The sequence below is a fragment of the Trichechus manatus genome, unplaced genomic scaffold (genome assembly GCF_000243295.1).
Source record: "Trichechus manatus latirostris isolate Lorelei unplaced genomic scaffold, TriManLat1.0 scaffold00074, whole genome shotgun sequence".
NCBI classification, from domain to species: Eukaryota; Metazoa; Chordata; class Mammalia; order Sirenia; family Trichechidae; genus Trichechus; species Trichechus manatus.
The window spans coordinates 11,531,512-11,545,209 of record NW_004444010.1 but is presented as its reverse complement, the minus strand read 5'-3'; the positions used below and the strand labels follow the sequence as shown (position 1 = coordinate 11,545,209).

The following is a 13,698-nucleotide window of genomic DNA, read 5'->3' as shown; positions in this document are numbered from 1 at the left end:
AATGGTTTAGCTTCCTTAGGGAATATAAACTGATTGTAGTATGTATACTTCATGGGTTAATTGATTAGATAATATTTTCAAATATATTTTAATTTCAATTTCAAAGGAAAACCATAAGAATAATAAGTTAGAATTAGAAAATGTCCATTCCTCTTTTATGTCCACCACTCCAAACAATACATACTTATAAAACCTAAGGAGAAGCTGGGCTATATGAAGAAGAACACTGCATCAGGATTGGAGGAAGACTCATTAACAACCTTCGATATGCAGATGACACAATCCTGCCTGCTGAAAGTGAAGAGGACTTGAAGCACTTACTAATGAAGATCAAAGACTACAGCCTTCAGTATGGATTGCACCTTGATATAAAGAAAACAAAAATCCTCACAACTGGACCAATAAGCAACATCATGCATGATAAACGGAGAAAACAATGAAGTTGGCAAGGATTTCATTTTACTTGGATCCACAATCAATGCCCAAGGAAGCAGTGGTCAGGAAATCAAACAAGGTATTACACTGGGCAAATCTGCTGCAAAAGACCTCTTCAGAGTGTTGAAATGCAAAGATGTCACTTTGCAGACTAAAGTGCGCCTCACCCAAGCCATGATATTTTCAGTCACCTCATATGCATACAAAAGCTGGACGATGAATAAGGAAGACTGAAGAAGAATTGATACCTTTGAATTGTGGTGTTGGTGAAGAATATTGAATATACCATGAACTGCCAAAAGAACCAAAAAAATTTGTCTTGGAAGAAGTACAACCAGATCGCTCCTTAGGAGGGAGGATGACAAGACTTTGTCTCACATACTTTGGACATGCTATCAGGAAGAATCAGTCCTTGGAGAAGGACGTCATGCTTGCTAAAGTAGAGGGTCAGCAAAAAAGAGGAAGACCCTCAATGAGATGGACTGACACAGAGGCTGCAACAATGGACTCAAGAATAATAATGATTTTGAGGATGGTGCGGACCGGGCAATGTTTCGTTCTGTTGTACAAAGAGTTGCTATGAGCTGGAACCAACTCAACAGCACCTAACAGCAATAGCAACAAAGGAGAAAAAAGAACTATATTACATTTAATTTTTCAGATTAGGACAACAGGTATTATTGAAATATTCCCAAGTATTATTGGAAGCTAAAACACAGTAGAATAAAATGCAACCAAAGAGTAAAACATTGATAAATATTGTATCTATTTCTTCAGGCTCAGCTTCAACATCTCTTCCCTAAGAAGCCTTCCTTGATGACTCCTGCCCCAGACTAGGCCAGATCCCCATCTTATAAACTTGCATAGATAGCATCCATCACCCTTAGAGTTACTATTCCAAGTAGACTGTAAACTGTGAATGTAGGGTTTGTACTTATCTCATTTTATTATTGTATCCACAGCGCCTAGCATGGTACTTGACACAAAATAATTGCTAAACAAATGTTTGTTGAATGAATGAATAATTAAATAAATAAGTGGGATTTGAATTTCACAGTCTTGATAATGAATTATTTATTTTAAGCTTATGTATATTTTAAGGCGTCAATTCTTCTTCAGTCTTCCATATTCATCGTCCAGCTTTTGCATGCATATGAGGTAATTGAAAATGTCATGGCTTGGGTGGGGCACACTTTAGTCCCCAAAGTGACATCTTCGCTTTTCAATACTTTAAAGAGGTCTTTTGCAGCTGATTTGCCCAATGTAATACGTTGTTTGATTTCCTGACCGCTCCTTCCATGGGCATTGATTGTGGATCCAAGTAAAATGAAATCCTTGCCAACTTCATTGTTTTCTCCGTTTATCATGCATGATGTTGCTTATTGGTCCAGTTGTGAGGATTTTTGTGTTCTTTATATCAAGGTGCAATCCATACTGAAGGCTGTAGTCTTTGATCTTCATTAGTAAGTGCTTCAAGTCCTCTTCACTTTCAGAATCGACTGGACGGCAACAGGTTTTTTTTTTTTTTTTAACCACTGTATTAGTATATTATATACATGCTGACATATACTTAAAAATAAATTTTTTAAAGGGTAAATACATGTTCTCATATTTACTGCTAATGGACTGTCCTGTGAACATTACCTTCACCACCTCCTTCACCTCCATTACCTCCACAATGCCTGCTACTTTGAAGGCTACTGCTCTAAAGAAAATCACGCAAAGTTTCATATATTGTCTTATTTAACAGTGAAAGAACACACACAGTCATGATTAAGCAAGGGATCCAGGATACTGTGGCCATAGCTAATGAACACCAGCATTTTGTCTCACAGCTGTGTGATATGACACAGCTCATGTCAAAGCATTGAGGTTGCTGCTAATTTTTGCTGATCCTGCAGTTTACATGGTAAGTGGAAAAAACACTGACTTTAAGTAGGGTCTGATTTACCCAAGTTCAACATCCCCATGTCAGTGACATGTTATAGACGCTGAGTTTTGATGCAAGCTACAAAGCAAAGACATTACCAGCACCTGTGGAAGCAGATATCCAATCCAATCTCAGGTCAAAGAAAGTGATCTCTTTGAATCTTGAATGACCCTGCTTAATCCAAATATTCAAGACTGTTCTGTATTTCAGTTCTGAATTTTCCCATTTTGTTTGTCTTAGAGTTTAGTCTTTTTCAAACTGGAATTTACAAGAATATTGTGGAAGTTATTTTCAAAGTGGGTCTCAGGGATTTCTAAGCCAATTCTCAGTAATTCTTAGGGGAATCATGGTTGCTAATGCTTGTATTCAACCATCTGCAGAAACACAGCTATGAGAGATTCAGAGATGATAATAAATAGAAGCTTAACAAATCTGACTATATTCATTTTTCCAGGACTAGCCTCCCTAGTTATAATTTAAAAATATAATTATGAAAGCTGATAAACCGAGGTATGAAAAGACTTCATTACATGTGAATGCCAAGTTGATAATTAGGGTTTAGCATACATATGCCAATTATCATATGTATTAGTAGCTCTCAGGGGTTCTCCTTACTAAACTAGAGTTACACCATTACTTGCTAAATTCATCATTCATTATTCCTCATTGTTCATTCAAACACCAGAATTTTACATTTGGTTCTTTTAATCTTTTTTGACTGCTACTCTGTTCTCTAGCTACATCAGCCTTCTCTCCTCATCCCTCTCCCTTAGGGCTCTCTCTTTATTCTCTCATTTCCTCTCTTTCTTCTTTGATTCTGCTCTCCACTCTCCTATGTGGTATTACTAAGAATTTACTAACAATCAACCTTTTTCTAAATTACTAGCACAAGTTACATATTGCATCTTAAATCTGAATAAGAAATAGAGAAATCCCCATGTCAATTTAAGAAAATGTGAATTGACGGAAAGTCAGTATTAATATTTGATCATTTAAAATGTCCCGGGCAAATCAGTCGAGTTTTGAAATCCATGTAAATAGGATTCCAAGAACAACATCATGTCTTTTTTTTTTTTTTTTCTTTTTCAGGTTGTAATGGATAGATGCTGAAAAATTATTTTCATATAAATTGTAAATTATAAACACAAAGGCGGGAAGCCAGGAATGCAGGAAGGCATACAGGAAGGAAGGCAGAAAAGAAAGAATAAATCAGGGTCAGTATAGATAGGGGAGGAATAGGGGAATTGGAGGCTGCTGTAATGCCGGGAAGAGTAAGTGAGAGTGCTGCTTTTCTGAGTTAAGGTGTTATCTTTAGCAGTCTCCAGTTGTCAGGAAAACATGCTGTCTGGGATGTGCAGACCGTTAAACCATTAGCAGAGATGTATTCATTACTTCAGCTAATACAGTTCAGAGTTCCCAAGGAAAGCAATATTGGCCAGGCAGATTTTGATGAGGTGGGGTTGGCAATATTTCCTTGTTGGAGTGAGGCTGAGAGGGAAAGAGCAAATGTGGAAAGCCCAGGAGCCTGTTGTATTGGGCTTGTAGAGCCTGACAGTGAGGAATCGGAAGGCAAGGGAGATTAAGACCCCTCGGACCCTGGAGGGAATGTCGAACTCTTCTTCTGGGTGGCTAGGAGACTCAGGAGGGGAATGGACAAGGAAGACAGTGGGAACAGACCATAGCTGGTAAATGAGGGTTTGAAGGAAGTAGGTATGTATCCTGGCAAGGGAAGATGGAGAATTTCAGGAAGGTATCAATCATCAAGTCTAAAGGAGCTCCCATAGAGAAAAGGAGATTGAAGATGAAAGTCAGTGATATGCGAAATATTTAACAACCAACCATGGTCTTTCAATTATCTCATACACAGGCCAAAGTTGGAAAATGAAAAAGAAAGACAGAAGAAAAACTGACGCATTTGAACTCTCATGTTGGCAAAGAATATTGACTATACTGTGGGCTGCCAAAAGAATGAACCAATCGGTTTTAGAAGAAATACAGCCAGAATGCTCCTTAGAAGCGAGGATAGTGAGACTTTGGCTTGCCTACTTTGGTCCATCATCAGGAGAGACCAATTGCCAGAATACAATATCATGCTTGGTAAAGTAGAAAGTCAGCAAAAATTAGGGAAACCCTTAATTAGATGGACTGACACAATAGCCGTAACAATGGACATACCAACAATCATGAAGATGGCACAGGACAAGGCAACATTTCATTTCATTATAAGTAAGGTCTCCATGGGTCAGCGCCAACTGATGGCAACTAACAACAACACTAAATGGGCACCAATCCATCAAAAAGATGTCAGGCAGAGCTTTGGGACAGTGACCTAGAGCACGCTCCCTTTTGGGTATTAACCCTTTAGTCTCTGGATTGTAGGGAGTTTCAGAGGTTCTCAGTGGACCAGCTGGTGACAGGGCACTTGGGAAACTTCAGATAGCAGCTATTTAACATAGAAATATGGCTGAACAACTGAGATGTGGTCTAGGAAGTGGCTGCCCAGCCAGGACTCTCCTAGCTCCCTTTTCAGTAAGGTGGAAATATGTGACTACTTCTTGCTAAAGGACTGTGAAGGGGAGTGGTGTTTGGTTGACGGTCAAAGTGACTAAGTATTGGGAGTAAGATCATTTTCCCAATGATGCCAGGGGAATCTTGAAGCTACGGGATGATGGAGCCCTCAGGTGGTAACACCCCAGGTGCTTGAGTTACTAATGAAGAAGAGCTGCTCAGAAGAACCCCCCAACCAGTAAAACCAGAGTTGGACTTTGCATGACTGAGAAATTAAATTTTTTTATATTGACTCTGAGGTTTTGGGATTTTTTATAGCAGTTAGCCTACTTAGATCAAAACACGGTATACAAGTATTTTAGTATTTTAATGCATCCATTTCACACTGGTGAATAGGAGCAGATTATAGTTTACTTAGTGTGTACAGCATTCAACAAAGACTTACAAACCCTCACCCCCCACCAAAAAAAAAAAAAAAAAAAAACTCATTCCTATGAATTCCAACTCATGGTGATGGTGACCCCATGTATCACAGAGTAGAACTGCTTCATAGGGTTTTCTTGGCTGTCATCTTTACAGAAGCAAATTGCCAGGCCTTTCTTCCACAGCTCCACTAGGTGGATTAGAATTGCCAACCTTTAGGTTAGTAGTTGAGCACAAACTATTTGCATCACCCAGAGACCTCCAAAGACTTATAATGATTTAAAGAAATAAGTTCCTGGATCTGGTGGTAAAATCTTTCCCAAAATTAATAAAGGATTTTTACTTGTTTTTATTTTCCGTTTTCTCACATTTTGGAGCATGATTTACATTCACGTTCCAGCAAATTATAAGGGGTTTCCATTTATATGCATAGGACCATTTCACAAATCCCAAACCAGCACAAGTGCATGTTAGATTGTGATCTCTCTAAGGGGAGGGACTGTGTTTCATTCATCTTTGTACCCATAGCATGGAGTCTATTGGACTTATCCAGTAAATATGTGTTGAATGAACAAAGGAAGTCATTGCTACTAGAAAAGCTGTGTACTAGTGGAAATCAAATTAGAAGGCAATTATGGAGACCAACCTGCGGTCTTCTGCTAATTAACTTTGTGATGTAGAATTCTCCCTGAATCAGTAGACTTAGAAGGACTTAGGTGACTTTTTCATTTTAGCTTCTCATTTCCCTGTGTGGAAACTGGCCCAGGAAAGTAATGTGATCTGCTCATACCCATGAAATTACTCTCTGTCAAAACTTAGATGAAAACTTTGATTTTCATACTCCAAGAATGGTGTTATTTTCCCTATAATGTGTCACTTATGTTTTAATCTCAGTTGTTGTTTTTCTTAATCTGAAATACACAGATGATAACATTCATTTAACCTTAACCAGTTGCTATAAGGAGCCCTGGTGGCACAGTGGTTAAGTGTTCGGCTGCTAACTAAAAGGTTGGCAGTTCGAATCCACCAGCTACTCCTTGGAAACCCTATGGGGCAGTTCTACTCTGCCCTATAGGGTTGCTGAGTCAGAATCAATAGCTACGGGTTTGGGGGTTTTAGTTGTTGTAGAGAGAATGTGAGGCAATACCAAAGTACTATGTTGTACTCAATATTAAAGGAACATGGTGATCTTCAATCTCTAGAACTATGTAGTCAATTCCAGTACATGTGAGGCTCTGAGCATGATTGACTCTGAGAGTTGGGATCATTTCTAACTTTACCAGTAAACCCAGTTGCCATCAATTGGAGCGCGTCATTAAAAAAATCCTATAGTACTTATTAATCCTGGACTCAACATAATACCATCTGCTTTCAGATATTCTTCTGAGGTTGCCTGAAGGCATAAATTGTCAGCACAAGTATATAACTCAAAGTCTTGGGGTAAGGAAGCTATTATTCTGTTCATCAGCTGAACAGAAGAGCCAAAGTATCTTATTAGCTAAAAAGCTGGTGTATAGGGATTTTTATCATTCTGAATGTTGACTTTTCTTTTAATTGGCTTAAGGGCCTTATCCAATAGCTCTTCAAAATAGAGGATCTGGTTTTGCTTTCAGACCTCCAGCTCCTAAAGAGGAATACTGAATCAAGTAACACACTACTCCTTTATATCTGGACACTTTCTAGATAGACCTAGAATAATCATAGTCTGCAATACAAGATGAGCAATATGGAGTATGATCACTATTCTCCATAGCTGATTCTGTACACTTTAAAATGTGTACAGAAGGTGCCAAGGAGCAGCTTGAGGAGAATTATTTGTATGGTTCCTAACTGAATGCGTCAGCCGTGACTGATCACTGGTCTCGCCATTTAATGAACATTCTAAAGCCCAGGCTAGTGATGCAAGGGGCCCACTTTCCCTGTCCCCTCAGTGCTGGGGGGACAGCCATGGGAGGCTGGAGGCAAAACTGGGAAACAGGAGAAATTGATTTTGATGCCTTCTATTTCCATTGTGTGCCCTGCTCTCCTCCTACAGCCTTCCCTAACCATCTGAGTGAGCTAGGTTTGCTCTTCCCTTTTATGATAGCCTGGTTGTCTGCAAAGAGCTCATGGGAGAACATGGTATCCGCTTTGCTGGGTGGGTTACCGGTGTGAAGCTTGCCCTGTTCACAGGGTTTTTCCTAGGAAACCTCACACACAGCAGGTTTTCTTAAAATCCATCAAAACAGCTGTCTCATGGATTTGTTGATTCAGTCTTTCAAAGAACCTTTATTGAGTGCTAATATCTGCCAAACATCATGCCGGTTGTTAAGGATACACATTGTTTTGTGCCCCTCAAGAAAACTGAGACAGAAGTTATTTTTAAACATCAATTACAACATATTCTGTTAGGTGCAGTGAGAGAAGGTACTATGAGAAGACAGAAGTGGCTAACTCAGTCTTGGGATGGGTATGGGTAGTGCCCCAGAGGCTTCCTATAACAAAAAACAAAAAAACAGCCAAAGTAGTAATCAAGCATACCAAGCAACCTAAAAGGTCATTAGTGAAATTCCAAGCTGGTAGAATGGACCTGAAGCTCCAGAGAGCAGCTGTGGTCCTGCCCAAATCAGCAACAGGCAAAGTGAAGGTGGAAGAAGTTTGTTTCTAGAGTCACTCTCTTCTCTGCTGAAGTGGAGGAGAGTAGCCTTAGCTATAATTTGAGAAGCACTGGGAATGACATTTCTGCCCAAAGTTACTCAGCATCAGGCCCTGCTTGGTCCACAGTGTCCATAATATCTGCTAGATGGAGCCCCAGGTCCACCTCAGCCCCTTTCTGCTCCCTCTGCCTAGAATTCACTACTCCCCACCTCACCTACTATTCATTCTTTCTTGACTTTAAGGCTCAGAGAAGCAATCATCTCTTAGAAAACATTCCTGCACTGCTCCCATAAAAAAATAAACCCATTGCCGTCGAGTTGAATCGAACTCACAGCGACCCTGTAGGACAAAGTAGAAGGGCCCCATAGGGTTTCCAAGGATCGACTGGTGGGTTCGTATGCTGACCTTTTGGTTAGCAGCGGAGCTTTTAACCACTGTGCCACCAGGCCTCCGCATAAATGTTAGATACTCATTTTCTGTGCTCTCCCAGTAGCCACTGCCTGATTACTTCCATTGTTGCTGTTGTTAGCTGCCGTTAAGTGGCTCCAACTCATGGTAAGCTCTTGTATAACAGAATGAAATGTTTCCAGGTCCTCTACCACCTTCATGTGTTTGAGTTCATGGTTGCGTCTACTGTGTCAGTCTGTCTCATTGAGGGTTTCTCTTGGTTTCGTTGGCCCTCTACTTCACTAAACATGGTTACTTCTAGCCTACCATAAATTGCACTAATGGCACTGTCTTACATTTTTATTCTGTCTGCTTTAAGGACAGGATCTATGTCTTCTTTTTCTTTGTACATAGTACCTGGCAAGCAGTAGATACTCATGCTTGTAGAATGAATGGATGGATGGATGAGTGGGTGGGTGGGTGGGTGGGTGGGTGGATGGATGGATGGATGGATGAAAAACTGTTACGCCCTTATATTTCTGTTGTCTTTAAGGAACCCCTAGAATTCCCACCATCATCCTATTCCAAGAGTGACTGGTGTTAGTTTCTTCTTCTGTATTTCCAGCTAGTTGTATTTCATGCATCTGTGTAAATCTGAAGCATATTTTTCCTTTCAGAAGCGAGACACACGATTGGTCATGGAAATTTATGTTCCACACATTCATTTAGGAGACTTACAAGAGAAAATTAAAATCCAGTGATATCACAATTTGTATTCAGTGGTGTTAATAATCAACCAGTAACACTTGCTGACATGCTGCAGCCTAATAAACTTTGCAGAGGGAGACCTGTTTAATCTCATTTGAGGCTCAGTCATCCTCTGATGTCTTCTAACTAACTGTCTCAAAGCCATATTCAAGGGGCTTCATCTGAATCATGTAACCTTTCATTTCCTGATGGGTCCACTTTCTTGGATACTGTCTTGGAACTGAGGTACCAAATGATAGCTACTTTTGATCACAAATAACTTCCACAATATTATTTGATTCTTGAACCACTCAGTTTGGTTATTAGCCAACAAACAGCCAACTCACCACTTCCTCTGTGGTCTGTAAATGCGGTGTTTACAGAGCAGGCATTCATTGCCGAGCGCTCCTGTTTACCTTTCCAAGCCCCCAGCCATGGCCCACTTATAAATGTGACCACGGAAAGACACAGAAGCCTACAACAACAGTAACTCAGCTAGTGCTCACCTTAACAATTTCTTTTCACATTGGTCAAAATATTTTGCATAATTTTAGCACCAGAAATAAATACCATGAAAATGAGGAACTAAACTATAAATGAAGAACCAGGAGAAATGGCTAAGATGGGAACATGTCTTCCCCATTCCTGATTTTTCCTTCTAAATGAGAGGTCATCAGTGAGTGCAGCACTCCTGGCCTCTTTCTGCCTCTCACTCAACGCTGCCTAGGGAGACTTATCTGATTAGTGAGTCTGAGGTAAAAAACAAACAAAGACTGTGAAGTATCGCTTCTTCCTACGGAAACTTTGCTCATTGCTCCTTGGGGCTGGAGTTTTCAAGAGGACCAGCCCTTCAGGGAGGCCTATGAGACCAGCACCTGTTGTTACTGAGGGACGAGTCTAACTCTGAGGCTTTCACATCTAATATTCCTCCAATATCAGCCTTATTATTATTAAAGGCGATTTTTTTTTTTTGTCTCTGTCAATAGCTTTGTCTTTTTTTCTCAATTTTCCTCAAAACTCAGATGGGAAAGGAAATTATTGTTTATGATATTTATGTAATAATATTTTTTGGAATATGCTGACCAACAACTGGCCTGTGGGAAGTGTAATAATTAAAAATACAGACTCTGTGGTCAGGCTGATATCCATTTACCAGTTGTGTGAAACTGGACATGTTACAGAACTCCTTTTGCCTCAGTTTCCCCTTTATAAAATGGGGAGAATAATAGTAACACCTACTCCTAGGGTTATTGTGAGTACAGTGTGCCTGACATAGCCTAGTGCTTATTTTCCATGTGCTGTTACTGTTATCATTAAGCCACACCATCTGCTTGATGAGATGCTTTGTCTGTTGGCCTAAGGTTGATTTGAAACATGGTGATCTGCTTAGCCTGAGTCACTACTAACTCACAGAATACTAGAATTAAAGGAGACCTGAAAAATCTTAGATTTAGACCCTAGTTCAATGGAAGAGGAATCCCTGGGTGCTGCAAACAGTTAAGGCACTCGGCTGTTAACCAAAATGTTGACTGTTTGAGTCCACCCGGAGGCTCTTCAGAAGAAAGTCCTTGCTATCTACTTCTGAAAAATCAGTCACTGAAAACCCTATGGAGCACAGCTCTACTCTGACACACACAGGGTCACCATGAGTCAGGATCATCATAAGTCAGAATTGACTCAATGGCAAAGGGTTTTCTAGTTTCAATGGAAGGTGAAACTGAGTCCTAGAGAAGTGAAGTAATTCAGACAAGGTCACACAATGTAGAAACAAGATTTGACATTCCACCTGTCTGGACTCCAGACCCAATGGCTTTCGCTCTACATTAAGCTGCCTCACTCATAACTATGATTTCTGTTAAGTGCTCGTCTCACAGTCACTCTGCTTGCCCATTTATTGCAGCTATTAAGCCTAGTCAGCAACCACATGGTACTTACAAGGGTACAACACTTGGCCTCAATAACATTTTAAACACAACAATAACAGTAATAACAGGTATATCTCCCTTAGCTTCACAGTATGTTTTTCCTGTTAGAGAAAGCTGAGGCCTGATTTGCCTGGCATAACTCATGTAAAAGAAAGCCCATTAGAGAAACAGTACTGTTGACTTACTGGCATCCCTTGTAATGCTTTGCTCTTTACAATCAAGAACATTTTTAAAGCCAGATTTTTATTTCTTGATTGTTCTTCTTACCGCGCTGTTTCCTCCTGAGGGAGCTCACTCTTTTGTTTGCAACATCCTAGGGAGTGCAAACTAAATATAGTATTAAAATGAAATCCCTGCGAAGCTAATGAACTATTCTATGGAGAGTAAGGCAGGAAACCATTTCAGGAGTGCTGCCATAATTAATTGGATGTGGCCACACAAAGACATAATTTCAGAAACAGGCAATTTATAATAGGGAATTTAGAGGGTCACGTATGATGGCTTAACAGGTAGAAAATCATTACCTTCAATCACACAGAAACCTGGAAGCCAAATCAGACATTTTAATGTATGTTTTTAACTGAGTGCAATTTGCCTCAATTTCCAAGAGGAAAATGTGGCACCTTTGCCAATAGTTTGTTTTTATAGCTAATTAGCAATTACATACCATTAAGAATATATGTCGTGTTGTAACCTTAGATTTCCCAAGTATGGGGTATGTGGTTGAGTACACTCGCAGATAATTAGTGATAACAGCTAAAAGAACATTTTCCTTTTAAAGTCCCCAATGTTACTTCAGTGTGGAATAATCCTTTTCAGTGAAATGAGGATAAATGACACAAGTATCAATTACCTGGGTTATGTCTATACACATTCAGCTATTCTGCTACTGGTGACACCTGTGACTATTTTTAGGGTCCAAGTTAAGGATTTTGTTTTTTTTCTCTTTCCACATATCTTTTAGAAGAACAACCAGAAATTGTTCTTCTATTTAATTATTTGTAGAAGTTGGGACAGAAGTTAAATCAGCCACGATGTTACCAAATCATAGAGCTGACTAAATGCAGATTATGAAAGTAATAAAAATAATTAGCATCAATTTCCATCCATATCAAAGTATATAGGCTAGATGGGTTTGGCCTCCTCCAATCTGCCTCCCCTTGATCCACACCACCAATTCCTCTCCTGCTTCCCACCTTGTGCTGGGAAAGGACCACATCCCCACCTATCAGAGTTACCCAAAGAACAGGTCTAAATCACAGCTGGGTTGTCTTAGTAAACTGCCCCAAGAGATAAAGGTAATACATCACCTCTGGAACTGGAATAAAATCATTCAGATTTTCAGAGCTGATTTTTCCAGCTCCTATAAGATGCAGTCAACAAAATAATTAAGCAGAAAAGGTGAATTTAAAACAGATTGGGGGCAAATAATCAGTATAATCTATATGTAGAAAATTCGACTGTATTCTGAAACTTGAACAGTCCATAATGTCAAGGGACAGAACTAGAACTTAAACAAACAAGCAAAAGTATACTTAAATTGCCAAACGAATAGTATTTTTATCTGCCGCAAAGTATCAGTCTTTTATGAAGTAATATCTATTTTCTAGAATAATAGAAAAACAGAGAAACCTAAAAATCATTTCGTGAGAAATTGGGTCACATAACAGACTAATGGTTAAGCACCTGAGTTTTGTGAATTGGATTCAGTTTCTAGCTGTGCCACTCACCAACTGAGTGACCGTAAGAGAATCACCTAACTTCTCTAAGCTTTGCTTGTCCCTTATGGGGATAAGTGATAAGGACTTTGCATAGCACTGTGAGGATTTAATGGTAAGATGCCTAGCCCAATGCCTGTATGGTAGGTGGAATATACTCAAGAAGCATCAGTCATTATTATGACAGCTGAGGTCACCAAGGACTAGGAAGATAAAGTCAGCAGATTTTAAGGTAATTTACTTCTGTTTTAGACCTTTAAGTTTGAGTGGCTATGGAATGGACATCAAGTAGAGATGTCTAGTGGGTCTCACGTGTGGCACAAAAGCAGCAATTTAGATGTGGGGGATATAAACAGGTTTCTTTGGCAGTACAAGTTCCTCAAAAATGAAATAGGCTTCTGATCTTTTTGTATCCAGTCAAACCCAAGTTCTTTATTTTACATAGTTCTCAAACCTGATTTTGTTGTTGTTGTTATATTGTGAATTAAATAGACTTTTGTAGTTCTCCCAAAGAACTATTCTTCACTAATATTTCAAAACAAGAAAATGTGTTCTAAGTTGCAAATGATGATACAAACATCTAGAAGCTGTATGTTTTTAAGATGGAGATTGGATATGAGAAAAGTATGGGAGCTGTTCTGAAAGTTCTCATGTACAATATGATGAGAATGTTATTTGTTTTTGTTTTGTCTTGCTTTCTTTTGGTCCCTGAGTGGCACAACCCATTAAGTGCTGTACTACTAACCAAAAAGTTAGCAGTTTGAACTATCCAGAGGTGCCTTGGAAGAAAGGCCTGGTGATCTATTTCTGAAATGTCACAGCCTTGAAAACTCTATGGAGTGCAGATCTACTTTGCAACACCTGAGGTCACCATGGGGTCGATGGCAACTAGTTTGGTTTGGTTTTATTGGTGTTTTTAGTCTACCTGGGGCTCTAAGGGTAATATAGCCAGATATCGTGGTGGAGATCAATTAGAATGTAATCCTAT

At 39.5% G+C, this 13,698-nt stretch overlaps 1 protein-coding gene across 1 annotated transcript in view; it reads right to left on the bottom strand.

The window, feature by feature from the left end:
* The window catches only part of RAB3C (RAB3C, member RAS oncogene family), a 322,097-nt gene that overhangs the window by 247,091 nt on the left and 61,308 nt on the right, over positions 1-13,698 (bottom strand). The window lies entirely within an intron of this gene.